The 26792-nt window shown below is 47.1% G+C and overlaps 28 non-coding genes across 28 annotated transcripts; all 28 read right to left on the reverse strand.

The window, feature by feature from the left end:
- Nucleotides 1–767: 767 nt before the first annotated feature.
- Nucleotides 768–931, reverse strand: LOC133977189 (U1 spliceosomal RNA). The gene has a single exon (XR_009924925.1). It is a non-coding gene; the product is annotated as a U1 spliceosomal RNA (small nuclear RNA).
- An 860-nt stretch (nucleotides 932–1791) lies between these two features.
- On the reverse strand, nucleotides 1792–1982 carry LOC133977199 (U2 spliceosomal RNA). Its single transcript, XR_009924934.1, has one exon. It is a non-coding gene; the product is annotated as a U2 spliceosomal RNA (small nuclear RNA).
- Nucleotides 1983–2629: 647 nt separating this feature from the next.
- Nucleotides 2630–2793, reverse strand: LOC133977200 (U1 spliceosomal RNA). The gene has a single exon (XR_009924935.1). It is a non-coding gene; the product is annotated as a U1 spliceosomal RNA (small nuclear RNA).
- Nucleotides 2794–3653: 860 nt separating this feature from the next.
- On the reverse strand, nucleotides 3654–3844 carry LOC133977201 (U2 spliceosomal RNA). The gene has a single exon (XR_009924936.1). It is a non-coding gene; the product is annotated as a U2 spliceosomal RNA (small nuclear RNA).
- Nucleotides 3845–4491: 647 nt separating this feature from the next.
- LOC133977211 (U1 spliceosomal RNA) lies at nucleotides 4492–4655 on the reverse strand. Its single transcript, XR_009924946.1, has one exon. It is a non-coding gene; the product is annotated as a U1 spliceosomal RNA (small nuclear RNA).
- Nucleotides 4656–5515: 860 nt separating this feature from the next.
- On the reverse strand, nucleotides 5516–5706 carry LOC133977202 (U2 spliceosomal RNA). The gene has a single exon (XR_009924937.1). It is a non-coding gene; the product is annotated as a U2 spliceosomal RNA (small nuclear RNA).
- A 646-nt stretch (nucleotides 5707–6352) lies between these two features.
- On the reverse strand, nucleotides 6353–6516 carry LOC133977222 (U1 spliceosomal RNA). Its single transcript, XR_009924957.1, has one exon. It is a non-coding gene; the product is annotated as a U1 spliceosomal RNA (small nuclear RNA).
- An 861-nt stretch (nucleotides 6517–7377) lies between these two features.
- On the reverse strand, nucleotides 7378–7568 carry LOC133977203 (U2 spliceosomal RNA). The gene has a single exon (XR_009924938.1). It is a non-coding gene; the product is annotated as a U2 spliceosomal RNA (small nuclear RNA).
- Nucleotides 7569–8215: 647 nt separating this feature from the next.
- On the reverse strand, nucleotides 8216–8379 carry LOC133977178 (U1 spliceosomal RNA). Its single transcript, XR_009924915.1, has one exon. It is a non-coding gene; the product is annotated as a U1 spliceosomal RNA (small nuclear RNA).
- Nucleotides 8380–9239: 860 nt separating this feature from the next.
- Nucleotides 9240–9430, reverse strand: LOC133977204 (U2 spliceosomal RNA). Its single transcript, XR_009924939.1, has one exon. It is a non-coding gene; the product is annotated as a U2 spliceosomal RNA (small nuclear RNA).
- A 647-nt stretch (nucleotides 9431–10077) lies between these two features.
- On the reverse strand, nucleotides 10078–10241 carry LOC133977196 (U1 spliceosomal RNA). Its single transcript, XR_009924932.1, has one exon. It is a non-coding gene; the product is annotated as a U1 spliceosomal RNA (small nuclear RNA).
- An 860-nt stretch (nucleotides 10242–11101) lies between these two features.
- Nucleotides 11102–11292, reverse strand: LOC133977205 (U2 spliceosomal RNA). The gene has a single exon (XR_009924940.1). It is a non-coding gene; the product is annotated as a U2 spliceosomal RNA (small nuclear RNA).
- A 647-nt stretch (nucleotides 11293–11939) lies between these two features.
- Nucleotides 11940–12103, reverse strand: LOC133977179 (U1 spliceosomal RNA). Its single transcript, XR_009924916.1, has one exon. It is a non-coding gene; the product is annotated as a U1 spliceosomal RNA (small nuclear RNA).
- An 860-nt stretch (nucleotides 12104–12963) lies between these two features.
- On the reverse strand, nucleotides 12964–13154 carry LOC133977206 (U2 spliceosomal RNA). The gene has a single exon (XR_009924941.1). It is a non-coding gene; the product is annotated as a U2 spliceosomal RNA (small nuclear RNA).
- A 647-nt stretch (nucleotides 13155–13801) lies between these two features.
- On the reverse strand, nucleotides 13802–13965 carry LOC133977181 (U1 spliceosomal RNA). Its single transcript, XR_009924917.1, has one exon. It is a non-coding gene; the product is annotated as a U1 spliceosomal RNA (small nuclear RNA).
- An 860-nt stretch (nucleotides 13966–14825) lies between these two features.
- On the reverse strand, nucleotides 14826–15016 carry LOC133977207 (U2 spliceosomal RNA). Its single transcript, XR_009924942.1, has one exon. It is a non-coding gene; the product is annotated as a U2 spliceosomal RNA (small nuclear RNA).
- Nucleotides 15017–15663: 647 nt separating this feature from the next.
- On the reverse strand, nucleotides 15664–15827 carry LOC133977182 (U1 spliceosomal RNA). The gene has a single exon (XR_009924918.1). It is a non-coding gene; the product is annotated as a U1 spliceosomal RNA (small nuclear RNA).
- Nucleotides 15828–16687: 860 nt separating this feature from the next.
- Nucleotides 16688–16878, reverse strand: LOC133977208 (U2 spliceosomal RNA). Its single transcript, XR_009924943.1, has one exon. It is a non-coding gene; the product is annotated as a U2 spliceosomal RNA (small nuclear RNA).
- Nucleotides 16879–17525: 647 nt separating this feature from the next.
- Nucleotides 17526–17689, reverse strand: LOC133977183 (U1 spliceosomal RNA). The gene has a single exon (XR_009924919.1). It is a non-coding gene; the product is annotated as a U1 spliceosomal RNA (small nuclear RNA).
- Nucleotides 17690–18549: 860 nt separating this feature from the next.
- On the reverse strand, nucleotides 18550–18740 carry LOC133977209 (U2 spliceosomal RNA). The gene has a single exon (XR_009924944.1). It is a non-coding gene; the product is annotated as a U2 spliceosomal RNA (small nuclear RNA).
- Nucleotides 18741–19387: 647 nt separating this feature from the next.
- Nucleotides 19388–19551, reverse strand: LOC133977184 (U1 spliceosomal RNA). Its single transcript, XR_009924920.1, has one exon. It is a non-coding gene; the product is annotated as a U1 spliceosomal RNA (small nuclear RNA).
- An 860-nt stretch (nucleotides 19552–20411) lies between these two features.
- LOC133977210 (U2 spliceosomal RNA) lies at nucleotides 20412–20602 on the reverse strand. The gene has a single exon (XR_009924945.1). It is a non-coding gene; the product is annotated as a U2 spliceosomal RNA (small nuclear RNA).
- A 647-nt stretch (nucleotides 20603–21249) lies between these two features.
- LOC133977185 (U1 spliceosomal RNA) lies at nucleotides 21250–21413 on the reverse strand. The gene has a single exon (XR_009924921.1). It is a non-coding gene; the product is annotated as a U1 spliceosomal RNA (small nuclear RNA).
- Nucleotides 21414–22273: 860 nt separating this feature from the next.
- LOC133977212 (U2 spliceosomal RNA) lies at nucleotides 22274–22464 on the reverse strand. The gene has a single exon (XR_009924947.1). It is a non-coding gene; the product is annotated as a U2 spliceosomal RNA (small nuclear RNA).
- A 647-nt stretch (nucleotides 22465–23111) lies between these two features.
- LOC133977197 (U1 spliceosomal RNA) lies at nucleotides 23112–23275 on the reverse strand. The gene has a single exon (XR_009924933.1). It is a non-coding gene; the product is annotated as a U1 spliceosomal RNA (small nuclear RNA).
- Nucleotides 23276–24135: 860 nt separating this feature from the next.
- On the reverse strand, nucleotides 24136–24326 carry LOC133977213 (U2 spliceosomal RNA). The gene has a single exon (XR_009924948.1). It is a non-coding gene; the product is annotated as a U2 spliceosomal RNA (small nuclear RNA).
- A 647-nt stretch (nucleotides 24327–24973) lies between these two features.
- LOC133977186 (U1 spliceosomal RNA) lies at nucleotides 24974–25137 on the reverse strand. Its single transcript, XR_009924922.1, has one exon. It is a non-coding gene; the product is annotated as a U1 spliceosomal RNA (small nuclear RNA).
- An 860-nt stretch (nucleotides 25138–25997) lies between these two features.
- Nucleotides 25998–26188, reverse strand: LOC133977214 (U2 spliceosomal RNA). Its single transcript, XR_009924949.1, has one exon. It is a non-coding gene; the product is annotated as a U2 spliceosomal RNA (small nuclear RNA).
- Nucleotides 26189–26792: the final 604 nt, after the last annotated feature.

Here is a 26792-nt window from a genome sequence, read left to right on the forward strand (position 1 = left end):
AGTCAGAGACCAAGTTCAAAAGTCAAGTTACTTTTATTCTTGCAAGAAGGAGCAGATCAAAAATACACAACCATCCACGATGGGTCATATAGAAAAATGCTCGCTGGGGCAGTCCTGGCGAGGGAGATTTATACTAAACAAAAGAAACAAATCATTCTTGTCCACCACGTTATCAGGGCACCAGGTGCGGGGCTGTTTTTCCTTGGTACCCTCCCGTTCCCTTTCTCCGCGACCTTCACATACCTTTAGTCAGAAACAGTTCACAAACACAGGCTTGGAAATTTACTGTTTCTTAACCTTTTAACTTGTGGCCTTTACTCTGTTAATCCTTTAAAAGCAAGAGTGTAGGACAGGCACTTATCTTTATTACATGTCATAAAAATAGTCACGCTAATCATTCTAAACACCTTAAAAGTACGATCAATGAATATAAGACATTAGTATACTGGTTATAGAGACATAAAATGAATAAGACATTTGGATTTTCCCATCAAAAGGACAAACTAGAAAGCAGAGGGTATCCCTGTGCCATCTCGTCAGCTCGATAGCTGAGCTTCTTCTGAACAACACGGCGTGTCAACGTGACTATATTCGTGCTTGTTTAACTGCCCTGACACGTTTTTCATGTACTGGGGGCGCTGTTGGGCTTCAGGGGTTAAAAAGCTGTTTGCTCCTACTCAGGTCTTCTGTATCAGATATGTCACCTGAACACCGGTTCTCTTCGGACACTGCTGGGTTTCGACTTAGTTTTCTTTCAACAGTTTTATCAGGGGAGAGCGCGAACGCAGTCCCCCACTACCAGAAATTATGCAATCGAGATTCCCACATTTGGGGAATTCGCAGAGGTCAGCACAACCGGAGTGCAATGGCTGAGCCTCGCCCTGGGTGAACCACCTTCTTGATCATGGTATCTCCCTTGCCAGGTAAGTATGAGTTGTACAGATCCGAGCCGGGGATGTCTTTCACAGACACAGCACGCCGACTGATGGTGGGCCATCCACACATCATCCAAACTACACGCTGTATGAGGCTGTGGATCTCATAGACTGTATATAAGAAGGTGGATCTGCACGGATTCAACACACAAGGAGACGTTTTATACTAAATGTGTCTTTCTTGCCCGAGGCCTCACTTGTCCTTCATGCCCAACCTCTTATGCCCCCGTAGGCAATTCTGTGATACGCAAATAAAATTGTCAGGCTGAGCAGTTGGTGGACGTCCGACCATTGCCGTTGCCCTTCTCTGGCAGCCAATCGGGTCGGCGGGTTTGGCAACCCTTTCCCTCTTTGTCTACCAATCCAAGGTGAAAATATCACTCTGTGTCACGCTGCATTGTACGCTGCACTTTTCCCCCATTGAGTCACAGCAGACGGCAGGTTGTCTCTCTCAAGGAGAGCGGCAATGCCCCCTGCTGGATCGTCTTCAGTCTCTCTAGTCCCTAGGCATTGCCACTTGCTTCAGCCTCTCTAATCCCCCATTCGTCCTAGGGGATTAGAGAGGCTGAAGACGATCCAGCAGGGGGCATTGCCGCTCTCCTTGAGAGCAGACGGCAGGTTGTCTCTCTCAAGGAGAGCGGCAATGCCCCCTGCTGGATCGTCTTCAGTCTCTCTAATCCCCCATTCGTCCTAGGGGATTAGAGAGACTGAAGACGATCCAGCAGCCTTTAAAAACTATAAGCATGCATTAATTGCTGGAGTGTAAAATCCCAACAAAATATCAATGTAGCTATTTAAACAGAACGACAAATCACTCACCTATTGAGCTGAATGTATTCACGTTAGACACAGAGAGAAGGGGTGCACCGTTCCCGGAGGTACTGCAATACCAGGTCGATGCGTGGAGTGGACGGAGCAAGCCCCTATTCCATCTCCTTGTTCCAAAAATCAATTTAATATATGGTCCCCGGGTAGGGGACGTATCAGATATTAAACTGATAAGAACAGATACTACACTTGATCTTAGCCAAAAGGCCGAGAAGCGATAACTGAGAATGGGTCGGAGTTAGAGGACTGGTCCTCTGCAGCGTCGGTCTCACTCGCGGTTTCACAGAGTCCAATACGAGTCAAAGACAGATTTCACTTATTTAAAAAAAAAAACTTTGATTAAATATACTTTAATACACAAACCAGTCTCAAATGTAACAAGGGGAATAAACTGGAAGTCACATTAGAGTCTGATCTGTAGTGGAGGAGAACATGTTTTTAACGATGTGTTAACTAACAGAGTTGCAGCACCATCTAGTGGAGAAAACCGCGAACGGCACCCCACTGCATTACAGAATGAAAAACAATTTCTAAATATATCCAAATATTTCTTTGTCATTTGACATTAAAAAAACATGGATTTGCCAACTAAAAAGGACAAACTAGAAAGCAGAGGGTATCCCTGTGCCATCTCGTCAGCTCGATAGCTGAGCTTCTTCTGAACAACACGGCGTGTCAACGTGACTATATTCGTGCTTGTTTAACTGCCCTGACACGTTTTTCATGTACTGGGGGCGCTGTTGGGCTTCAGGGGTTAAAAAGCTGTTTGCTCCTACTCAGGTCTTCTGTATCAGATATGTCACCTGAACACCGGTTCTCTTCGGACACTGCTGGGTTTCGACTTAGTTTTCTTTCAACAGTTTTGTCAGGGGAGAGCGCGAACGCAGTCCCCCACTACCAGAAATTATGCAATCGAGATTCCCACATTTGGGGAATTCGCAGAGGTCAGCACAACCGGAGTGCAATGGCTGAGCCTCGCCCTGGGTGAACCACCTTCTTGATCATGGTATCTCCCTTGCCAGGTAAGTATGAGTTGTACAGATCCGAGCCGGGGATGTCTTTCACAGACACAGCACGCCGACTGATGGTGGGCCATCCACACATCATCCAAACTACACGCTGTATGAGGCTGTGGATCTCATAGACTGTATATAAGAAGGTGGATCTGCACGGATTCAACACACAAGGAGACGTTTTATACTAAATGTGTCTTTCTTGCCCGAGGCCTCACTTGTCCTTCATGCCCAACCTCTTATGCCCCCGTAGGCAATTCTGTGATACGCAAATAAAATTGTCAGGCTGAGCAGTTGGTGGACGTCCGACCATTGCCGTTGCCCTTCTCTGGCAGCCAATCGGGTCGGCGGGTTTGGCAACCCTTTCCCTCTTTGTCTACCAATCCAAGGTGAAAATATCACTCTGTGTCACGCTGCATTGTACGCTGCACTTTTCCCCCATTGAGTCACAGCAGACGGCAGGTTGTCTCTCTCAAGGAGAGCGGCAATGCCCCCTGCTGGATCGTCTTCAGTCTCTCTAGTCCCTAGGCATTGCCGCTTGCTTCAGCCTCTCTAATCCCCCATTCGTCCTAGGGGATTAGAGAGGCTGAAGACGATCCAGCAGGGGGCATTGCCGCTCTCCTTGAGAGCAGACGGCAGGTTGTCTCTCTCAAGGAGAGCGGCAATGCCCCCTGCTGGATCGTCTTCAGTCTCTCTAATCCCCCATTCGTCCTAGGGGATTAGAGAGACTGAAGACGATCCAGCAGCCTTTAAAAACTATAAGCATGCATTAATTGCTGGAGTGTAAAATCCCAACAAAATATCAATGTAGCTATTTAAACAGAACGACAAATCACTCACCTATTGAGCTGAATGTATTCACGTTAGACACAGAGAGAAGGGGTGCACCGTTCCCGGAGGTACTGCAATACCAGGTCGATGCGTGGAGTGGACGGAGCAAGCCCCTATTCCATCTCCTTGTTCCAAAAATCAATTTAATATATGGTCCCCGGGTAGGGGACGTATCAGATATTAAACTGATAAGAACAGATACTACACTTGATCTTAGCCAAAAGGCCGAGAAGCGATAACTGAGAATGGGTCGGAGTTAGAGGACTGGTCCTCTGCAGCGTCGGTCTCACTCGCGGTTTCACAGAGTCCAATACGAGTCAAAGACAGATTTCACTTATTTAAAAAAAAAAACTTTGATTAAATATACTTTAATACACAAACCAGTCTCAAATGTAACAAGGGGAATAAACTGGAAGTCACATTAGAGTCTGATCTGTAGTGGAGGAGAACATGTTTTTAACGATGTGTTAACTAACAGAGTTGCAGCACCATCTAGTGGAGAAAACCGCGAACGGCACCCCACCGCATTACAGAATGAAAAACAATTTCTAAATATATCCAAATATTTCTTTGTCATTTGACATTAAAAAAACATGGATTTGCCAACTAAAAAGGACAAACTAGAAAGCAGAGGGTATCCCTGTGCCATCTCGTCAGCTCGATAGCTGAGCTTCTTCTGAACAACACGGCGTGTCAACGTGACTATATTCGTGCTTGTTTAACTGCCCTGACACGTTTTTCATGTACTGGGGGCGCTGTTGGGCTTCAGGGGTTAAAAAGCTGTTTGCTCCTACTCAGGTCTTCTGTATCAGATATGTCACCTGAACACCGGTTCTCTTCGGACACTGCTGGGTTTCGACTTAGTTTTCTTTCAACAGTTTTATCAGGGGAGAGCGCGAACGCAGTCCCCCACTACCAGAAATTATGCAATCGAGATTCCCACATTTGGGGAATTCGCAGAGGTCAGCACAACCGGAGTGCAATGGCTGAGCCTCGCCCTGGGTGAACCACCTTCTTGATCATGGTATCTCCCTTGCCAGGTAAGTATGAGTTGTACAGATCCGAGCCGGGGATGTCTTTCACAGACACAGCACGCCGACTGATGGTGGGCCATCCACACATCATCCAAACTACACGCTGTATGAGGCTGTGGATCTCATAGACTGTATATAAGAAGGTGGATCTGCACGGATTCAACACACAAGGAGACGTTTTATACTAAATGTGTCTTTCTTGCCCGAGGCCTCACTTGTCCTTCATGCCCAACCTCTTATGCCCCCGTAGGCAATTCTGTGATACGCAAATAAAATTGTCAGGCTGAGCAGTTGGTGGACGTCCGACCATTGCCGTTGCCCTTCTCTGGCAGCCAATCGGGTCGGCGGGTTTGGCAACCCTTTCCCTCTTTGTCTACCAATCCAAGGTGAAAATATCACTCTGTGTCACGCTGCATTGTACGCTGCACTTTTCCCCCATTGAGTCACAGCAGACGGCAGGTTGTCTCTCTCAAGGAGAGCGGCAATGCCCCCTGCTGGATCGTCTTCAGTCTCTCTAGTCCCTAGGCATTGCCGCTTGCTTCAGCCTCTCTAATCCCCCATTCGTCCTAGGGGATTAGAGAGTCTGAAGACGATCCAGCAGGGGGCATTGCCGCTCTCCTTGAGAGCAGACGGCAGGTTGTCTCTCTCAAGGAGAGCGGCAATGCCCCCTGCTGGATCGTCTTCAGTCTCTCTAATCCCCCATTCGTCCTAGGGGATTAGAGAGACTGAAGACGATCCAGCAGCCTTTAAAAACTATAAACATGCATTAATTGCTGGAGTGTAAAATCCCAACAAAATATCAATGTAGCTATTTAAACAGAACGACAAATCACTCACCTATTGAGCTGAATGTATTCACGTTAGACACAGAGAGAAGGGGTGCACCGTTCCCGGAGGTACTGCAATACCAGGTCGATGCGTGGAGTGGACGGAGCAAGCCCCTATTCCATCTCCTTGTTCCAAAAATCAATTTAATATATGGTCCCCGGGTAGGGGACGTATCAGATATTAAACTGATAAGAACAGATACTACACTTGATCTTAGCCAAAAGGCCGAGAAGCGATAACTGAGAATGGGTCGGAGTTAGAGGACTGGTCCTCTGCAGCGTCGGTCTCACTCGCGGTTTCACAGAGTCCAATACGAGTCAAAGACAGATTTCACTTATTTAAAAAAAAAAACTTTGATTAAATATACTTTAATACACAAACCAGTCTCAAATGTAACAAGGGGAATAAACTGGAAGTCACATTAGAGTCTGATCTGTAGTGGAGGAGAACATGTTTTTAACGATGTGTTAACTAACAGAGTTGCAGCACCATCTAGTGGAGAAAACCGCGAACGGCACCCCACCGCATTACAGAATGAAAAACAATTTCTAAATATATCCAAATATTTCTTTGTCATTTGACATTAAAAAAACATGGATTTGCCAACTAAAAAGGACAAACTAGAAAGCAGAGGGTATCCCTGTGCCATCTCGTCAGCTCGATAGCTGAGCTTCTTCTGAACAACACGGCGTGTCAACGTGACTATATTCGTGCTTGTTTAACGCCCTGACACGTTTTTCATGTACTGGGGGCGCTGTTGGGCTTCAGGGGTTAAAAAGCTGTTTGCTCCTACTCAGGTCTTCTGTATCAGATATGTCACCTGAACACCGGTTCTCTTCGGACACTGCTGGGTTTCGACTTAGTTTTCTTTCAACAGTTTTATCAGGGGAGAGCGCGAACGCAGTCCCCCACTACCAGAAATTATGCAATCGAGATTCCCACATTTGGGGAATTCGCAGAGGTCAGCACAACCGGAGTGCAATGGCTGAGCCTCGCCCTGGGTGAACCACCTTCTTGATCATGGTATCTCCCTTGCCAGGTAAGTATGAGTTGTACAGATCCGAGCCGGGGATGTCTTTCACAGACACAGCACGCCGACTGATGGTGGGCCATCCACACATCATCCAAACTACACGCTGTATGAGGCTGTGGATCTCATAGACTGTATATAAGAAGGTGGATCTGCACGGATTCAACACACAAGGAGACGTTTTATACTAAATGTGTCTTTCTTGCCCGAGGCCTCACTTGTCCTTCATGCCCAACCTCTTATGCCCCCGTAGGCAATTCTGTGATACGCAAATAAAAATTGTCAGGCTGAGCAGTTGGTGGACGTCCGACCATTGCCGTTGCCCTTCTCTGGCAGCCAATCGGGTCGGCGGGTTTGGCAACCCTTTCCCTCTTTGTCTACCAATCCAAGGTGAAAATATCACTCTGTGTCACGCTGCATTGTACGCTGCACTTTTCCCCCATTGAGTCACAGCAGACGGCAGGTTGTCTCTCTCAAGGAGAGCGGCAATGCCCCCTGCTGGATCGTCTTCAGTCTCTCTAGTCCCTAGGCATTGCCGCTTGCTTCAGCCTCTCTAATCCCCCATTCGTCCTAGGGGATTAGAGAGTCTGAAGACGATCCAGCAGGGGGCATTGCCGCTCTCCTTGAGAGCAGACGGCAGGTTGTCTCTCTCAAGGAGAGCGGCAATGCCCCCTGCTGGATCGTCTTCAGTCTCTCTAATCCCCCATTCGTCCTAGGGGATTAGAGAGACTGAAGACGATCCAGCAGCCTTTAAAAACTATAAACATGCATTAATTGCTGGAGTGTAAAATCCCAACAAAATATCAATGTAGCTATTTAAACAGAACGACAAATCACTCACCTTTTGAGCTGAATGTATTCACGTTAGACACAGAGAGAAGGGGTGCACCGTTCCCGGAGGTACTGCAATACCAGGTCGATGCGTGGAGTGGACGGAGCAAGCCCCTATTCCATCTCCTTGTTCCAAAAATCAATTTAATATATGGTCCCCGGGTAGGGGACGTATCAGATATTAAACTGATAAGAACAGATACTACACTTGATCTTAGCCAAAAGGCCGAGAAGCGATAACTGAGAATGGGTCGGAGTTAGAGGACTGGTCCTCTGCAGCGTCGGTCTCACTCGCGGTTTCACAGAGTCCAATACGAGTCAAAGACAGATGTCACTTATTTAAAAAAACAAACTTTGATTAAATATACTTTAATACACAAACCAGTCTCAAATGTAACAAGGGGAATAAACTGGAAGTCACATTAGAGTCTGATCTGTAGTGGAGGAGAACATGTTTTTAACGATGTGTTAACTAACAGAGTTGCAGCACCATCTAGTGGAGAAAACCGCGAACGGCACCCCACTGCATTACAGAATGAAAAACAATTTCTAAATATATCCAAATATTTCTTTGTCATTTGACATTAAAAAAACATGGATTTGCCAACTAAAAAGGACAAACTAGAAAGCAGAGGGTATCCCTGTGCCATCTCGTCAGCTCGATAGCTGAGCTTCTTCTGAACAACACGGCGTGTCAACGTGACTATATTCGTGCTTGTTTTACTGCCCTGACACGTTTTTCATGTACTGGGGGCGCTGTTGGGCTTCAGGGGTTAAAAAGCTGTTTGCTCCTACTCAGGTCTTCTGTATCAGATATGTCACCTGAACACCGGTTCTCTTCGGACACTGCTGGGTTTCGACTTAGTTTTCTTTCGACAGTTTTATCAGGGGAGAGCGCGAACGCAGTCCCCCACTACCAGAAATTATGCAATCGAGATTCCCACATTTGGGGAATTCGCAGAGGTCAGCACAACCGGAGTGCAATGGCTGAGCCTCGCCCTGGGTGAACCACCTTCTTGATCATGGTATCTCCCTTGCCAGGTAAGTATGAGTTGTACAGATCCGAGCCGGGGATGTCTTTCACAGACACAGCACGCCGACTGATGGTGGGCCATCCACACATCATCCAAACTACACGCTGTTTCAGGCTGTGGATCTCATAGACTGTATATAAGAAGGTGGATCTGCACGGATTCAACACACAAGGAGACGTTTTATACTAAATGTGTCTTTCTTGCCCGAGGCCTCACTTGTCCTTCATGCCCAACCTCTTATGCCCCCGTAGGCAATTCTGTGATACGCAAATAAAATTGTCAGGCTGAGCAGTTGGTGGACGTCCGACCATTGCCGTTGCCCTTCTCTGGCAGCCAATCGGGTCGGCGGGTTTGGCAACCCTTTCCCTCTTTGTCTACCAATCCAAGGTGAAAATATCACTCTGTGTCACGCTGCATTGTACGCTGCACTTTTCCCCCATTGAGTCACAGCAGACGGCAGGTTGTCTCTCTCAAGGAGAGCGGCAATGCCCCCTGCTGGATCGTCTTCAGTCTCTCTAGTCCCTAGGCATTGCCGCTTGCTTCAGCCTCTCTAATCCCCCATTCGTCCTAGGGGATTAGAGAGGCTGAAGACGATCCAGCAGGGGGCATTGCCGCTCTCCTTGAGAGCAGACGGCAGGTTGTCTCTCTCAAGGAGAGCGGCAATGCCCCCTGCTGGATCGTCTTCAGTCTCTCTAATCCCCCATTCGTCCTAGGGGATTAGAGAGACTGAAGACGATCCAGCAGCCTTTAAAAACTATAAGCATGCATTAATTGCTGGAGTGTAAAATCCCAACAAAATATCAATGTAGCTATTTAAACAGAACGACAAATCACTCACCTATTGAGCTGAATGTATTCACGTTAGACACAGAGAGAAGGGGTGCACCGTTCCCGGAGGTACTGCAATACCAGGTCGATGCGTGGAGTGGACGGAGCAAGCCCCTATTCCATCTCCTTGTTCCAAAAATCAATTTAATATATGGTCCCCGGGTAGGGGACGTATCAGATATTAAACTGATAAGAACAGATACTACACTTGATCTTAGCCAAAAGGCCGAGAAGCGATAACTGAGAATGGGTCGGAGTTAGAGGACTGGTCCTCTGCAGCGTCGGTCTCACTCGCGGTTTCACAGAGTCCAATACGAGTCAAAGACAGATTTCACTTATTTAAAAAAAAAAACTTTGATTAAATATACTTTAATACACAAACCAGTCTCAAATGTAACAAGGGGAATAAACTGGAAGTCACATTAGAGTCTGATCTGTAGTGGAGGAGAACATGTTTTTAACGATGTGTTAACTAACAGAGTTGCAGCACCATCTAGTGGAGAAAACCGCGAACGGCACCCCACCGCATTACAGAATGAAAAACAATTTCTAAATATATCCAAATATTTCTTTGTCATTTGACATTAAAAAAACATGGATTTGCCAACTAAAAAGGACAAACTAGAAAGCAGAGGGTATCCCTGTGCCATCTCGTCAGCTCGATAGCTGAGCTTCTTCTGAACAACACGGCGTGTCAACGTGACTATATTCGTGCTTGTTTAACTGCCCTGACACGTTTTTCATGTACTGGGGGCGCTGTTGGGCTTCAGGGGTTAAAAAGCTGTTTGCTCCTACTCAGGTCTTCTGTATCAGATATGTCACCTGAACACCGGTTCTCTTCGGACACTGCTGGGTTTCGACTTAGTTTTCTTTCGACAGTTTTATCAGGGGAGAGCGCGAACGCAGTCCCCCACTACCAGAAATTATGCAATCGAGAATCCCACATTTGGGGAATTCGCAGAGGTCAGCACAACCGGAGTGCAATGGCTGAGCCTCGCCCTGGGTGAACCACCTTCTTGATCATGGTATCTCCCTTGCCAGGTAAGTATGAGTTGTACAGATCCGAGCCGGGGATGTCTTTCACAGACACAGCACGCCGACTGATGGTGGGCCATCCACACATCATCCAAACTACACGCTGTATGAGGCTGTGGATCTCATAGACTGTATATAAGAAGGTGGATCTGCACGGATTCAACACACAAGGAGACGTTTTATACTAAATGTGTCTTTCTTGCCCGAGGCCTCACTTGTCCTTCATGCCCAACCTCTTATGCCCCCGTAGGCAATTCTGTGATACGCAAATAAAATTGTCAGGCTGAGCAGTTGGTGGACGTCCGACCATTGCCGTTGCCCTTCTCTGGCAGCCAATCGGGTCGGCGGGTTTGGCAACCCTTTCCCTCTTTGTCTACCAATCCAAGGTGAAAATATCACTCTGTGTCACGCTGCATTGTACGCTGCACTTTTCCCCCATTGAGTCACAGCAGACGGCAGGTTGTCTCTCTCAAGGAGAGCGGCAATGCCCCCTGCTGGATCGTCTTCAGTCTCTCTAGTCCCTAGGCATTGCCGCTTGCTTCAGCCTCTCTAATCCCCCATTCGTCCTAGGGGATTAGAGAGTCTGAAGACGATCCAGCAGGGGGCATTGCCGCTCTCCTTGAGAGCAGACGGCAGGTTGTCTCTCTCAAGGAGAGCGGCAATGCCCCCTGCTGGATCGTCTTCAGTCTCTCTAATCCCCCATTCGTCCTAGGGGATTAGAGAGACTGAAGACGATCCAGCAGCCTTTAAAAACTATAAACATGCATTAATCGCTGGAGTGTAAAATCCCAACAAAATATCAATGTAGCTATTTAAACAGAACGACAAATCACTCACCTATTGAGCTGAATGTATTCACGTTAGACACAGAGAGAAGGGGTGCACCGTTCCCGGAGGTACTGCAATACCAGGTCGATGCGTGGAGTGGACGGAGCAAGCCCCTATTCCATCTCCTTGTTCCAAAAATCAATTTAATATATGGTCCCCGGGTAGGGGACGTATCAGATATTAAACTGATAAGAACAGATACTACACTTGATCTTAGCCAAAAGGCCGAGAAGCGATAACTGAGAATGGGTCGGAGTTAGAGGACTGGTCCTCTGCAGCGTCGGTCTCACTCGCGGTTTCACAGAGTCCAATACGAGTCAAAGACAGATTTCACTTATTTAAAAAAAAAAACTTTGATTAAATATACTTTAATACACAAACCAGTCTCAAATGTAACAAGGGGAATAAACTGGAAGTCACATTAGAGTCTGACCTGTAGTGGAGGAGAACATGTTTTTAACGATGTGTTAACTAACAGAGTTGCAGCACCATCTAGTGGAGAAAACCGCGAACGGCACCCCACTGCATTACAGAATGAAAAACAATTTCTAAATATATCCAAATATTTCTTTGTCATTTGACATTAAAAAAACATGGATTTGCCAACTAAAAAGGACAAACTAGAAAGCAGAGGGTATCCCTGTGCCATCTCGTCAGCTCGATAGCTGAGCTTCTTCTGAACAACACGGCGTGTCAACGTGACTATATTCGTGCTTGTTTAACTGCCCTGACACGTTTTTCATGTACTGGGGGCGCTGTTGGGCTTCAGGGGTTAAAAAGCTGTTTGCTCCTACTCAGGTCTTCTGTATCAGATATGTCACCTGAACACCGGTTCTCTTCGGACACTGCTGGGTTTCGACTTAGTTTTCTTTCAACAGTTTTATCAGGGGAGAGCGCGAACGCAGTCCCCCACTACCAGAAATTATGCAATCGAGATTCCCACATTTGGGGAATTCGCAGAGGTCAGCACAACCGGAGTGCAATGGCTGAGCCTCGCCCTGGGTGAACCACCTTCTTGATCATGGTATCTCCCTTGCCAGGTAAGTATGAGTTGTACAGATCCGAGCCGGGGATGTCTTTCACAGACACAGCACGCCGACTGATGGTGGGCCATCCACACATCATCCAAACTACACGCTGTATGAGGCTGTGGATCTCATAGACTGTATATAAGAAGGTGGATCTGCACGGATTCAACACACAAGGAGACGTTTTATACTAAATGTGTCTTTCTTGCCCGAGGCCTCACTTGTCCTTCATGCCCAACCTCTTATGCCCCCGTAGGCAATTCTGTGATACGCAAATAAAATTGTCAGGCTGAGCAGTTGGTGGACGTCCGACCATTGCCGTTGCCCTTCTCTGGCAGCCAATCGGGTCGGCGGGTTTGGCAACCCTTTCCCTCTTTGTCTACCAATCCAAGGTGAAAATATCACTCTGTGTCACGCTGCATTGTACGCTGCACTTTTCCCCCATTGAGTCACAGCAGACGGCAGGTTGTCTCTCTCAAGGAGAGCGGCAATGCCCCCTGCTGGATCGTCTTCAGTCTCTCTAGTCCCTAGGCATTGCCGCTTGCTTCAGCCTCTCTAATCCCCCATTCGTCCTAGGGGATTAGAGAGTCTGAAGACGATCCAGCAGGGGGCATTGCCGCTCTCCTTGAGAGCAGACGGCAGGTTGTCTCTCTCAAGGAGAGCGGCAATGCCCCCTGCTGGATCGTCTTCAGTCTCTCTAATCCCCCATTCGTCCTAGGGGATTAGAGAGATTGAAGACGATCCAGCAGCCTTTAAAAACTATAAACATGCATTAATTGCTGGAGTGTAAAATCCCAACAAAATATCAATGTAGCTATTTAAACAGAACGACAAATCACTCACCTATTGAGCTGAATGTATTCACGTTAGACACAGAGAGAAGGGGTGCACCGTTCCCGGAGGTACTGCAATACCAGGTCGATGCGTGGAGTGGACGGAGCAAGCCCCTATTCCATCTCCTTGTTCCAAAAATCAATTTAATATATGGTCCCCGGGTAGGGGACGTATCAGATATTAAACTGATAAGAACAGATACTACACTTGATCTTAGCCAAAAGGCCGAGAAGCGATAACTGAGAATGGGTCGGAGTTAGAGGACTGGTCCTCTGCAGCGTCGGTCTCACTCGCGGTTTCACAGAGTCCAATACGAGTCAAAGACAGATGTCACTTATTTAAAAAAACAAACTTTGATTAAATATACTTTAATACACAAACCAGTCTCAAATGTAACAAGGGGAATAAACTGGAAGTCACATTAGAGTCTGATCTGTAGTGGAGGAGAACATGTTTTTAACGATGTGTTAACTAACAGAGTTGCAGCACCATCTAGTGGAGAAAACCGCGAACGGCACCCCACCGCATTACAGAATGAAAAACAATTTCTAAATATATCCAAATATTTCTTTGTCATTTGACATTAAAAAAACATGGATTTGCCAACTAAAAAGGACAAACTAGAAAGCAGAGGGTATCCCTGTGCCATCTCGTCAGCTCGATAGCTGAGCTTCTTCTGAACAACACGGCGTGTCAACGTGACTATATTCGTGCTTGTTTAACTGCCCTGACACGTTTTTCATGTACTGGGGGCGCTGTTGGGCTTCAGGGGTTAAAAAGCTGTTTGCTCCTACTCAGGTCTTCTGTATCAGATATGTCACCTGAACACCGGTTCTCTTCGGACACTGCTGGGTTTCGACTTAGTTTTCTTTCAACAGTTTTATCAGGGGAGAGCGCGAACGCAGTCCCCCACTACCAGAAATTATGCAATCGAGATTCCCACATTTGGGGAATTCGCAGAGGTCAGCACAACCGGAGTGCAATGGCTGAGCCTCGCCCTGGGTGAACCACCTTCTTGATCATGGTATCTCCCTTGCCAGGTAAGTATGAGTTGTACAGATCCGAGCCGGGGATGTCTTTCACAGACACAGCACGCCGACTGATGGTGGGCCATCCACACATCATCCAAACTACACGCTGTATGAGGCTGTGGATCTCATAGACTGTATATAAGAAGGTGGATCTGCACGGATTCAACACACAAGGAGACGTTTTATACTAAATGTGTCTTTCTTGCCCGAAGCCTCACTTGTCCTTCATGCCCAACCTCTTATGCCCCCGTAGGCAATTCTGTGATACGCAAATAAAATTGTCAGGCTGAGCAGTTGGTGGACGTCCGACCATTGCCGTTGCCCTTCTCTGGCAGCCAATCGGGTCGGCGGGTTTGGCAACCCTTTCCCTCTTTGTCTACCAATCCAAGGTGAAAATATCACTCTGTGTCACGCTGCATTGTACGCTGCACTTTTCCCCCATTGAGTCACAGCAGACGGCAGGTTGTCTCTCTCAAGGAGAGCGGCAATGCCCCCTGCTGGATCGTCTTCAGTCTCTCTAGTCCCTAGGCATTGCCGCTTGCTTCAGCCTCTCTAATCCCCCATTCGTCCTAGGGGATTAGAGAGTCTGAAGACGATCCAGCAGGGGGCATTGCCGCTCTCCTTGAGAGCAGACGGCAGGTTGTCTCTCTCAAGGAGAGCGGCAATGCCCCCTGCTGGATCGTCTTCAGTCTCTCTAATCCCCCATTCGTCCTAGGGGATTAGAGAGACTGAAGACGATCCAGCAGCCTTTAAAAACTATAAACATGCATTAATTGCTGGAGTGTAAAATCCCAACAAAATATCAATGTAGCTATTTAAACAGAACGACAAATCACTCACCTTTTGAGCTGAATGTATTCACGTTAGACACAGAGAGAAGGGGTGCACCGTTCCCGGAGGTACTGCAATACCAGGTCGATGCGTGGAGTGGACGGAGCAAGCCCCTATTCCATCTCCTTGTTCCAAAAATCAATTTAATATATGGTCCCCGGGTAGGGGACGTATCAGATATTAAACTGATAAGAACAGATACTACACTTGATCTTAGCCAAAAGGCCGAGAAGCGATAACTGAGAATGGGTCGGAGTTAGAGGACTGGTCCTCTGCAGCGTCGGTCTCACTCGCGGTTTCACAGAGTCCAATACGAGTCAAAGACAGATGTCACTTATTTAAAAAAACAAACTTTGATTAAATATACTTTAATACACAAACCAGTCTCAAATGTAACAAGGGGAATAAACTGGAAGTCACATTAGAGTCTGATCTGTAGTGGAGGAGAACATGTTTTTAACGATGTGTTAACTAACAGAGTTGCAGCACCATCTAGTGGAGAAAACCGCGAACGGCACCCCACTGCATTACAGAATGAAAAACAATTTCTAAATATATCCAAATATTTCTTTGTCATTTGACATTAAAAAAACATGGATTTGCCAACTAAAAAGGACAAACTAGAAAGCAGAGGGTATCCCTGTGCCATCTCGTCAGCTCGATAGCTGAGCTTCTTCTGAACAACACGGCGTGTCAACGTGACTATATTCGTGCTTGTTTAACTGCCCTGACACGTTTTTCATGTACTGGGGGCGCTGTTGGGCTTCAGGGGTTAAAAAGCTGTTTGCTCCTACTCAGGTCTTCTGTATCAGATATGTCACCTGAACACCGGTTCTCTTCGGACACTGCTGGGTTTCGACTTAGTTTTCTTTCGACAGTTTTATCAGGGGAGAGCGCGAACGCAGTCCCCCACTACCAGAAATTATGCAATCGAGATTCCCACATTTGGGGAATTCGCAGAGGTCAGCACAACCGGAGTGCAATGGCTGAGCCTCGCCCTGGGTGAACCACCTTCTTGATCATGGTATCTCCCTTGCCAGGTAAGTATGAGTTGTACAGATCCGAGCCGGGGATGTCTTTCACAGACACAGCACGCCGACTGATGGTGGGCCATCCACACATCATCCAAACTACACGCTGTTTCAGGCTGTGGATCTCATAGACTGTATATAAGAAGGTGGATCTGCACGGATTCAACACACAAGGAGACGTTTTATACTAAATGTGTCTTTCTTGCCCGAGGCCTCACTTGTCCTTCATGCCCAACCTCTTATGCCCCCGTAGGCAATTCTGTGATACGCAAATAAAATTGTCAGGCTGAGCAGTTGGTGGACGTCCGACCATTGCCGTTGCCCTTCTCTGGCAGCCAATCGGGTCGGCGGGTTTGGCAACCCTTTCCCTCTTTGTCTACCAATCCAAGGTGAAAATATCACTCTGTGTCACGCTGCATTGTACGCTGCACTTTTCCCCCATTGAGTCACAGCAGACGGCAGGTTGTCTCTCTCAAGGAGAGCGGCAATGCCCCCTGCTGGATCGTCTTCAGTCTCTCTAGTCCCTAGGCATTGCCGCTTGCTTCAGCCTCTCTAATCCCCCATTCGTCCTAGGGGATTAGAGAGGCTGAAGACGATCCAGCAGGGGGCATTGCCGCTCTCCTTGAGAGCAGACGGCAGGTTGTCTCTCTCAAGGAGAGCGGCAATGCCCCCTGCTGGATCGTCTTCAGTCTCTCTAATCCCCCATTCGTCCTAGGGGATTAGAGAGACTGAAGACGATCCAGCAGCCTTTAAAAACTATAAGCATGCATTAATTGCTGGAGTGTAAAATCCCAACAAAATATCAATGTAGCTATTTAAACAGAACGACAAATCACTCACCTATTGAGCTGAATGTATTCACGTTAGACACAGAGAGAAGGGGTGCACCGTTCCCGGAGGTACTGCAATACCAGGTCGATGCGTGGAGTGGACGGAGCAAGCCCCTATTCCATCTCCTTGTTCCAAAAATCAATTTAATATATGGTCCCCGGGTAGGGGACGTATCAGATATTAAACTGATAAGAACAGATACTACACTTGATCTTAGCCAAAAGGCCGAGAAGCGATAACTGAGAATGGGTCGGAGTTAGAGGACTGGTCCTCTGCAGCGTCGGTCTCACTCGCGGTTTCACAGAGTCCAATACGAGTCAAAGACAGATTTCACTTATTTAAAAAAAAAAACTTTGATTAAATATACTTTAATACACAAACCAGTCTCAAATGTAACAAGGGGAATAAACTGGAAGTCACATTAGAGTCTGATCTGTAGTGGAGGAGAACATGTTTTTAACGATGTGTTAACTAACAGAGTTGCAGCACCATCTAGTGGAGAAAACCGCGAACGGCACCCCACCGCATTACAGAATGAAAAACAATTTCTAAATATATCCAAATATTTCTTTGTCATTTGACATTAAAAAAACATGGATTTGCCAACTAAAAAGGACAAACTAGAAAGCAGAGGGTATCCCTGTGCCATCTCGTCAGCTCGATAGCTGAGCTTCTTCTGAACAACACGGCGTGTCAACGTGACTATATTCGTGCTTGTTTAACTGCCCTGACACGTTTTTCATGTACTGGGGGCGCTGTTGGGCTTCAGGGGTTAAAAAGCTGTTTGCTCCTACTCAGGTCTTCTGTATCAGATATGTCACCTGAACACCGGTTCTCTTCGGACACTGCTGGGTTTCGACTTAGTTTTCTTTCAACAGTTTTATCAGGGGAGAGCGCGAACGCAGTCCCCCACTACCAGAAATTATGCAATCGAGATTCCCACATTTGGGGAATTCGCAGAGGTCAGCACAACCGGAGTGCAATGGCTGAGCCTCGCCCTGGGTGAACCACCTTCTTGATCATGGTATCTCCCTTGCCAGGTAAGTATGAGTTGTACAGATCCGAGCCGGGGATGTCTTTCACAGACACAGCACGCCGACTGATGGTGGGCCATCCACACATCATCCAAACTACACGCTGTATGAGGCTGTGGATCTCATAGACTGTATATAAGAAGGTGGATCTGCACGGATTCAACACACAAGGAGACGTTTTATACTAAATGTGTCTTTCTTGCCCGAGGCCTCACTTGTCCTTCATGCCCAACCTCTTATGCCCCCGTAGGCAATTCTGTGATACGCAAATAAAATTGTCAGGCTGAGCAGTTGGTGGACGTCCGACCATTGCCGTTGCCCTTCTCTGGCAGCCAATCGGGTCGGCGGGTTTGGCAACCCTTTCCCTCTTTGTCTACCAATCCAAGGTGAAAATATCACTCTGTGTCACGCTGCATTGTACGCTGCACTTTTCCCCCATTGAGTCACAGCAGACGGCAGGTTGTCTCTCTCAAGGAGAGCGGCAATGCCCCCTGCTGGATCGTCTTCAGTCTCTCTAGTCCCTAGGCATTGCCGCTTGCTTCAGCCTCTCTAATCCCCCATTCGTCCTAGGGGATTAGAGAGTCTGAAGACGATCCAGCAGGGGGCATTGCCGCTCTCCTTGAGAGCAGACGGCAGGTTGTCTCTCTCAAGGAGAGCGGCAATGCCCCCTGCTGGATCGTCTTCAGTCTCTCTAATCCCCCATTCGTCCTAGGGGATTAGAGAGACTGAAGACGATCCAGCAGCCTTTAAAAACTATAAACATGCATTAATTGCTGGAGTGTAAAATCCCAACAAAATATCAATGTAGCTATTTAAACAGAACGACAAATCACTCACCTATTGAGCTGAATGTATTCACGTTAGACACAGAGAGAAGGGGTGCACCGTTCCCGGAGGTACTGCAATACCAGGTCGATGCGTGGAGTGGACGGAGCAAGCCCCTATTCCATCTCCTTGTTCCAAAAATCAATTTAATATATGGTCCCCGGGTAGGGGACGTATCAGATATTAAACTGATAAGAACAGATACTACACTTGATCTTAGCCAAAAGGCCGAGAAGCGATAACTGAGAATGGGTCGGAGTTAGAGGACTGGTCCTCTGCAGCGTCGGTCTCACTCGCGGTTTCACAGAGTCCAATACGAGTCAAAGACAGATTTCACTTATTTAAAAAAAAAAACTTTGATTAAATATACTTTAATACACAAACCAGTCTCAAATGTAACAAGGGGAATAAACTGGAAGTCACATTAGAGTCTGATCTGTAGTGGAGGAGAACATGTTTTTAACGATGTGTTAACTAACAGAGTTGCAGCACCATCTAGTGGAGAAAACCGCGAACGGCACCCCACCGCATTACAGAATGAAAAACAATTTCTAAATATATCCAAATATTTCTTTGTCATTTGACATTAAAAAAACATGGATTTGCCAACTAAAAAGGACAAACTAGAAAGCAGAGGGTATCCCTGTGCCATCTCGTCAGCTCGATAGCTGAGCTTCTTCTGAACAACACGGCGTGTCAACGTGACTATATTCGTGCTTGTTTAACTGCCCTGACACGTTTTTCATGTACTGGGGGCGCTGTTGGGCTTCAGGGGTTAAAAAGCTGTTTGCTCCTACTCAGGTCTTCTGTATCAGATATGTCACCTGAACACCGGTTCTCTTCGGACACTGCTGGGTTTCGACTTAGTTTTCTTTCAACAGTTTTATCAGGGGAGAGCGCGAACGCAGTCCCCCACTACCAGAAATTATGCAATCGAGATTCCCACATTTGGGGAATTCGCAGAGGTCAGCACAACCGGAGTGCAATGGCTGAGCCTCGCCCTGGGTGAACCACCTTCTTGATCATGGTATCTCCCTTGCCAGGTAAGTATGAGTTGTACAGATCCGAGCCGGGGATGTCTTTCACAGACACAGCACGCCGACTGATGGTGGGCCATCCACACATCATCCAAACTACACGCTGTATGAGGCTGTGGATCTCATAGACTGTATATAAGAAGGTGGATCTGCACGGATTCAACACACAAGGAGACGTTTTATACTAAATGTGTCTTTCTTGCCCGAGGCCTCACTTGTCCTTCATGCCCAACCTCTTATGCCCCCGTAGGCAATTCTGTGATACGCAAATAAAATTGTCAGGCTGAGCAGTTGGTGGACGTCCGACCATTGCCGTTGCCCTTCTCTGGCAGCCAATCGGGTCGGCGGGTTTGGCAACCCTTTCCCTCTTTGTCTACCAATCCAAGGTGAAAATATCACTCTGTGTCACGCTGCATTGTACGCTGCACTTTTCCCCCATTGAGTCACAGCAGACGGCAGGTTGTCTCTCTCAAGGAGAGCGGCAATGCCCCCTGCTGGATCGTCTTCAGTCTCTCTAGTCCCTAGGCATTGCCGCTTGCTTCAGCCTCTCTAATCCCCCATTCGTCCTAGGGGATTAGAGAGTCTGAAGACGATCCAGCAGGGGGCATTGCCGCTCTCCTTGAGAGCAGACGGCAGGTTGTCTCTCTCAAGGAGAGCGGCAATGCCCCCTGCTGGATCGTCTTCAGTCTCTCTAATCCCCCATTCGTCCTAGGGGATTAGAGAGACTGAAGACGATCCAGCAGCCTTTAAAAACTATAAACATGCATTAATTGCTGGAGTGTAAAATCCCAACAAAATATCAATGTAGCTATTTAAACAGAACGACAAATCACTCACCTTTTGAGCTGAATGTATTCACGTTAGACACAGAGAGAAGGGGTGCACCGTTCCCGGAGGTACTGCAATACCAGGTCGATGCGTGGAGTGGACGGAGCAAGCCCCTATTCCATCTCCTTGTTCCAAAAATCAATTTAATATATGGTCCCCGGGTAGGGGACGTATCAGATATTAAACTGATAAGAACAGATACTACACTTGATCTTAGCCAAAAGGCCGAGAAGCGATAACTGAGAATGGGTCGGAGTTAGAGGACTGGTCCTCTGCAGCGTCGGTCTCACTCGCGGTTTCACAGAGTCCAATACGAGTCAAAGACAGATGTCACTTATTTAAAAAAACAAACTTTGATTAAATATACTTTAATACACAAACCAGTCTCAAATGTAACAAGGGGAATAAACTGGAAGTCACATTAGAGTCTGATCTGTAGTGGAGGAGAACATGTTTTTAACGATGTGTTAACTAACAGAGTTGCAGCACCATCTAGTGGAGAAAACCGCGAACGGCACCCCACTGCATTACAGAATGAAAAACAATTTCTAAATATATCCAAATATTTCTTTGTCATTTGACATTAAAAAAACATGGATTTGCCAACTAAAAAGGACAAACTAGAAAGCAGAGGGTATCCCTGTGCCATCTCGTCAGCTCGATAGCTGAGCTTCTTCTGAACAACACGGCGTGTCAACGTGACTATATTCGTGCTTGTTTTACTGCCCTGACACGTTTTTCATGTACTGGGGGCGCTGTTGGGCTTCAGGGGTTAAAAAGCTGTTTGCTCCTACTCAGGTCTTCTGTATCAGATATGTCACCTGAACACCGGTTCTCTTCGGACACTGCTGGGTTTCGACTTAGTTTTCTTTCGACAGTTTTATCAGGGGAGAGCGCGAACGCAGTCCCCCACTACCAGAAATTATGCAATCGAGATTCCCACATTTGGGGAATTCGCAGAGGTCAGCACAACCGGAGTGCAATGGCTGAGCCTCGCCCTGGGTGAACCACCTTCTTGATCATGGTATCTCCCTTGCCAGGTAAGTATGAGTTGTACAGATCCGAGCCGGGGATGTCTTTCACAGACACAGCACGCCGACTGATGGTGGGCCATCCACACATCATCCAAACTACACGCTGTTTCAGGCTGTGGATCTCATAGACTGTATATAAGAAGGTGGATCTGCACGGATTCAACACACAAGGAGACGTTTTATACTAAATGTGTCTTTCTTGCCCGAGGCCTCACTTGTCCTTCATGCCCAACCTCTTATGCCCCCGTAGGCAATTCTGTGATACGCAAATAAAATTGTCAGGCTGAGCAGTTGGTGGACGTCCGACCATTGCCGTTGCCCTTCTCTGGCAGCCAATCGGGTCGGCGGGTTTGGCAACCCTTTCCCTCTTTGTCTACCAATCCAAGGTGAAAATATCACTCTGTGTCACGCTGCATTGTACGCTGCACTTTTCCCCCATTGAGTCACAGCAGACGGCAGGTTGTCTCTCTCAAGGAGAGCGGCAATGCCCCCTGCTGGATCGTCTTCAGTCTCTCTAGTCCCTAGGCATTGCCGCTTGCTTCAGCCTCTCTAATCCCCCATTCGTCCTAGGGGATTAGAGAGGCTGAAGACGATCCAGCAGGGGGCATTGCCGCTCTCCTTGAGAGCAGACGGCAGGTTGTCTCTCTCAAGGAGAGCGGCAATGCCCCCTGCTGGATCGTCTTCAGTCTCTCTAATCCCCCATTCGTCCTAGGGGATTAGAGAGACTGAAGACGATCCAGCAGCCTTTAAAAACTATAAGCATGCATTAATTGCTGGAGTGTAAAATCCCAACAAAATATCAATGTAGCTATTTAAACAGAACGACAAATCACTCACCTATTGAGCTGAATGTATTCACGTTAGACACAGAGAGAAGGGGTGCACCGTTCCCGGAGGTACTGCAATACCAGGTCGATGCGTGGAGTGGACGGAGCAAGCCCCTATTCCATCTCCTTGTTCCAAAAATCAATTTAATATATGGTCCCCGGGTAGGGGACGTATCAGATATTAAACTGATAAGAACAGATACTACACTTGATCTTAGCCAAAAGGCCGAGAAGCGATAACTGAGAATGGGTCGGAGTTAGAGGACTGGTCCTCTGCAGCGTCGGTCTCACTCGCGGTTTCACAGAGTCCAATACGAGTCAAAGACAGATTTCACTTATTTAAAAAAAAAAACTTTGATTAAATATACTTTAATACACAAACCAGTCTCAAATGTAACAAGGGGAATAAACTGGAAGTCACATTAGAGTCTGATCTGTAGTGGAGGAGAACATGTTTTTAACGATGTGTTAACTAACAGAGTTGCAGCACCATCTAGTGGAGAAAACCGCGAACGGCACCCCACCGCATTACAGAATGAAAAACAATTTCTAAATATATCCAAATATTTCTTTGTCATTTGACATTAAAAAAACATGGATTTGCCAACTAAAAAGGACAAACTAGAAAGCAGAGGGTATCCCTGTGCCATCTCGTCAGCTCGATAGCTGAGCTTCTTCTGAACAACACGGCGTGTCAACGTGACTATATTCGTGCTTGTTTAACTGCCCTGACACGTTTTTCATGTACTGGGGGCGCTGTTGGGCTTCAGGGGTTAAAAAGCTGTTTGCTCCTACTCAGGTCTTCTGTATCAGATATGTCACCTGAACACCGGTTCTCTTCGGACACTGCTGGGTTTCGACTTAGTTTTCTTTCGACAGTTTTATCAGGGGAGAGCGCGAACGCAGTCCCCCACTACCAGAAATTATGCAATCGAGAATCCCACATTTGGGGAATTCGCAGAGGTCAGCACAACCGGAGTGCAATGGCTGAGCCTCGCCCTGGGTGAACCACCTTCTTGATCATGGTATCTCCCTTGCCAGGTAAGTATGAGTTGTACAGATCCGAGCCGGGGATGTCTTTCACAGACACAGCACGCCGACTGATGGTGGGCCATCCACACATCATCCAAACTACACGCTGTATGAGGCTGTGGATCTCATAGACTGTATATAAGAAGGTGGATCTGCACGGATTCAACACACAAGGAGACGTTTTATACTAAATGTGTCTTTCTTGCCCGAGGCCTCACTTGTCCTTCATGCCCAACCTCTTATGCCCCCGTAGGCAATTCTGTGATACGCAAATAAAATTGTCAGGCTGAGCAGTTGGTGGACGTCCGACCATTGCCGTTGCCCTTCTCTGGCAGCCAATCGGGTCGGCGGGTTTGGCAACCCTTTCCCTCTTTGTCTACCAATCCAAGGTGAAAATATCACTCTGTGTCACGCTGCATTGTACGCTGCACTTTTCCCCCATTGAGTCACAGCAGACGGCAGGTTGTCTCTCTCAAGGAGAGCGGCAATGCCCCCTGCTGGATCGTCTTCAGTCTCTCTAGTCCCTAGGCATTGCCGCTTGCTTCAGCCTCTCTAATCCCCCATTCGTCCTAGGGGATTAGAGAGTCTGAAGACGATCCAGCAGGGGGCATTGCCGCTCTCCTTGAGAGCAGACGGCAGGTTGTCTCTCTCAAGGAGAGCGGCAATGCCCCCTGCTGGATCGTCTTCAGTCTCTCTAATCCCCCATTCGTCCTAGGGGATTAGAGAGACTGAAGACGATCCAGCAGCCTTTAAAAACTATAAACATGCATTAATCGCTGGAGTGTAAAATCCCAACAAAATATCAATGTAGCTATTTAAACAGAACGACAAATCACTCACCTATTGAGCTGAATGTATTCACGTTAGACACAGAGAGAAGGGGTGCACCGTTCCCGGAGGTACTGCAATACCAGGTCGATGCGTGGAGTGGACGGAGCAAGCCCCTATTCCATCTCCTTGTTCCAAAAATCAATTTAATATATGGTCCCCGGGTAGGGGACGTATCAGATATTAAACTGATAAGAACAGATACTACACTTGATCTTAGCCAAAAGGCCGAGAAGCGATAACTGAGAATGGGTCGGAGTTAGAGGACTGGTCCTCTGCAGCGTCGGTCTCACTCGCGGTTTCACAGAGTCCAATACGAGTCAAAGACAGATTTCACTTATTTAAAAAAAAAAACTTTGATTAAATATACTTTAATACACAAACCAGTCTCAAATGTAACAAGGGGAATAAACTGGAAGTCACATTAGAGTCTGACCTGTAGTGGAGGAGAACATGTTTTTAACGATGTGTTAACTAACAGAGTTGCAGCACCATCTAGTGGAGAAAACCGCGAACGGCACCCCACTGCATTACAGAATGAAAAACAATTTCTAAATATATCCAAATATTTCTTTGTCATTTGACATTAAAAAAACATGGATTTGCCAACTAAAAAGGACAAACTAGAAAGCAGAGGGTATCCCTGTGCCATCTCGTCAGCTCGATAGCTGAGCTTCTTCTGAACAACACGGCGTGTCAACGTGACTATATTCGTGCTTGTTTAACTGCCCTGACACGTTTTTCATGTACTGGGGGCGCTGTTGGGCTTCAGGGGTTAAAAAGCTGTTTGCTCCTACTCAGGTCTTCTGTATCAGATATGTCACCTGAACACCGGTTCTCTTCGGACACTGCTGGGTTTCGACTTAGTTTTCTTTCAACAGTTTTATCAGGGGAGAGCGCGAACGCAGTCCCCCACTACCAGAAATTATGCAATCGAGATTCCCACATTTGGGGAATTCGCAGAGGTCAGCACAACCGGAGTGCAATGGCTGAGCCTCGCCCTGGGTGAACCACCTTCTTGATCATGGTATCTCCCTTGCCAGGTAAGTATGAGTTGTACAGATCCGAGCCGGGGATGTCTTTCACAGACACAGCACGCCGACTGATGGTGGGCCATCCACACATCATCCAAACTACACGCTGTATGAGGCTGTGGATCTCATAGACTGTATATAAGAAGGTGGATCTGCACGGATTCAACACACAAGGAGACGTTTTATACTAAATGTGTCTTTCTTGCCCGAGGCCTCACTTGTCCTTCATGCCCAACCTCTTATGCCCCCGTAGGCAATTCTGTGATACGCAAATAAAATTGTCAGGCTGAGCAGTTGGTGGACGTCCGACCATTGCCGTTGCCCTTCTCTGGCAGCCAATCGGGTCGGCGGGTTTGGCAACCCTTTCCCTCTTTGTCTACCAATCCAAGGTGAAAATATCACTCTGTGTCACGCTGCATTGTACGCTGCACTTTTCCCCCATTGAGTCACAGCAGACGGCAGGTTGTCTCTCTCAAGGAGAGCGGCAATGCCCCCTGCTGGATCGTCTTCAGTCTCTCTAGTCCCTAGGCATTGCCGCTTGCTTCAGCCTCTCTAATCCCCCATTCGTCCTAGGGGATTAGAGAGTCTGAAGACGATCCAGCAGGGGGCATTGCCGCTCTCCTTGAGAGCAGACGGCAGGTTGTCTCTCTCAAGGAGAGCGGCAATGCCCCCTGCTGGATCGTCTTCAGTCTCTCTAATCCCCCATTCGTCCTAGGGGATTAGAGAGATTGAAGACGATCCAGCAGCCTTTAAAAACTATAAACATGCATTAATTGCTGGAGTGTAAAATCCCAACAAAATATCAATGTAGCTATTTAAACAGAACGACAAATCACTCACCTATTGAGCTGAATGTATTCACGTTAGACACAGAGAGAAGGGGTGCACCGTTCCCGGAGGTACTGCAATACCAGGTCGATGCGTGGAGTGGACGGAGCAAGCCCCTATTCCATCTCCTTGTTCCAAAAATCAATTTAATATATGGTCCCCGGGTAGGGGACGTATCAGATATTAAACTGATAAGAACAGATACTACACTTGATCTTAGCCAAAAGGCCGAGAAGCGATAACTGAGAATGGGTCGGAGTTAGAGGACTGGTCCTCTGCAGCGTCGGTCTCACTCGCGGTTTCACAGAGTCCAATACGAGTCAAAGACAGATGTCACTTATTTAAAAAAACAAACTTTGATTAAATATACTTTAATACACAAACCAGTCTCAAATGTAACAAGGGGAATAAACTGGAAGTCACATTAGAGTCTGATCTGTAGTGGAGGAGAACATGTTTTTAACGATGTGTTAACTAACAGAGTTGCAGCACCATCTAGTGGAGAAAACCGCGAACGGCACCCCACCGCATTACAGAATGAAAAACAATTTCTAAATATATCCAAATATTTCTTTGTCATTTGACATTAAAAAAACATGGATTTGCCAACTAAAAAGGACAAACTAGAAAGCAGAGGGTATCCCTGTGCCATCTCGTCAGCTCGATAGCTGAGCTTCTTCTGAACAACACGGCGTGTCAACGTGACTATATTCGTGCTTGTTTAACTGCCCTGACACGTTTTTCATGTACTGGGGGCGCTGTTGGGCTTCAGGGGTTAAAAAGCTGTTTGCTCCTACTCAGGTCTTCTGTATCAGATATGTCACCTGAACACCGGTTCTCTTCG

This window comes from Scomber scombrus, unplaced genomic scaffold, assembly GCF_963691925.1.
Source record: "Scomber scombrus unplaced genomic scaffold, fScoSco1.1 SCAFFOLD_236, whole genome shotgun sequence".
Classification (NCBI taxonomy): domain Eukaryota; kingdom Metazoa; phylum Chordata; class Actinopteri; order Scombriformes; family Scombridae; genus Scomber; species Scomber scombrus.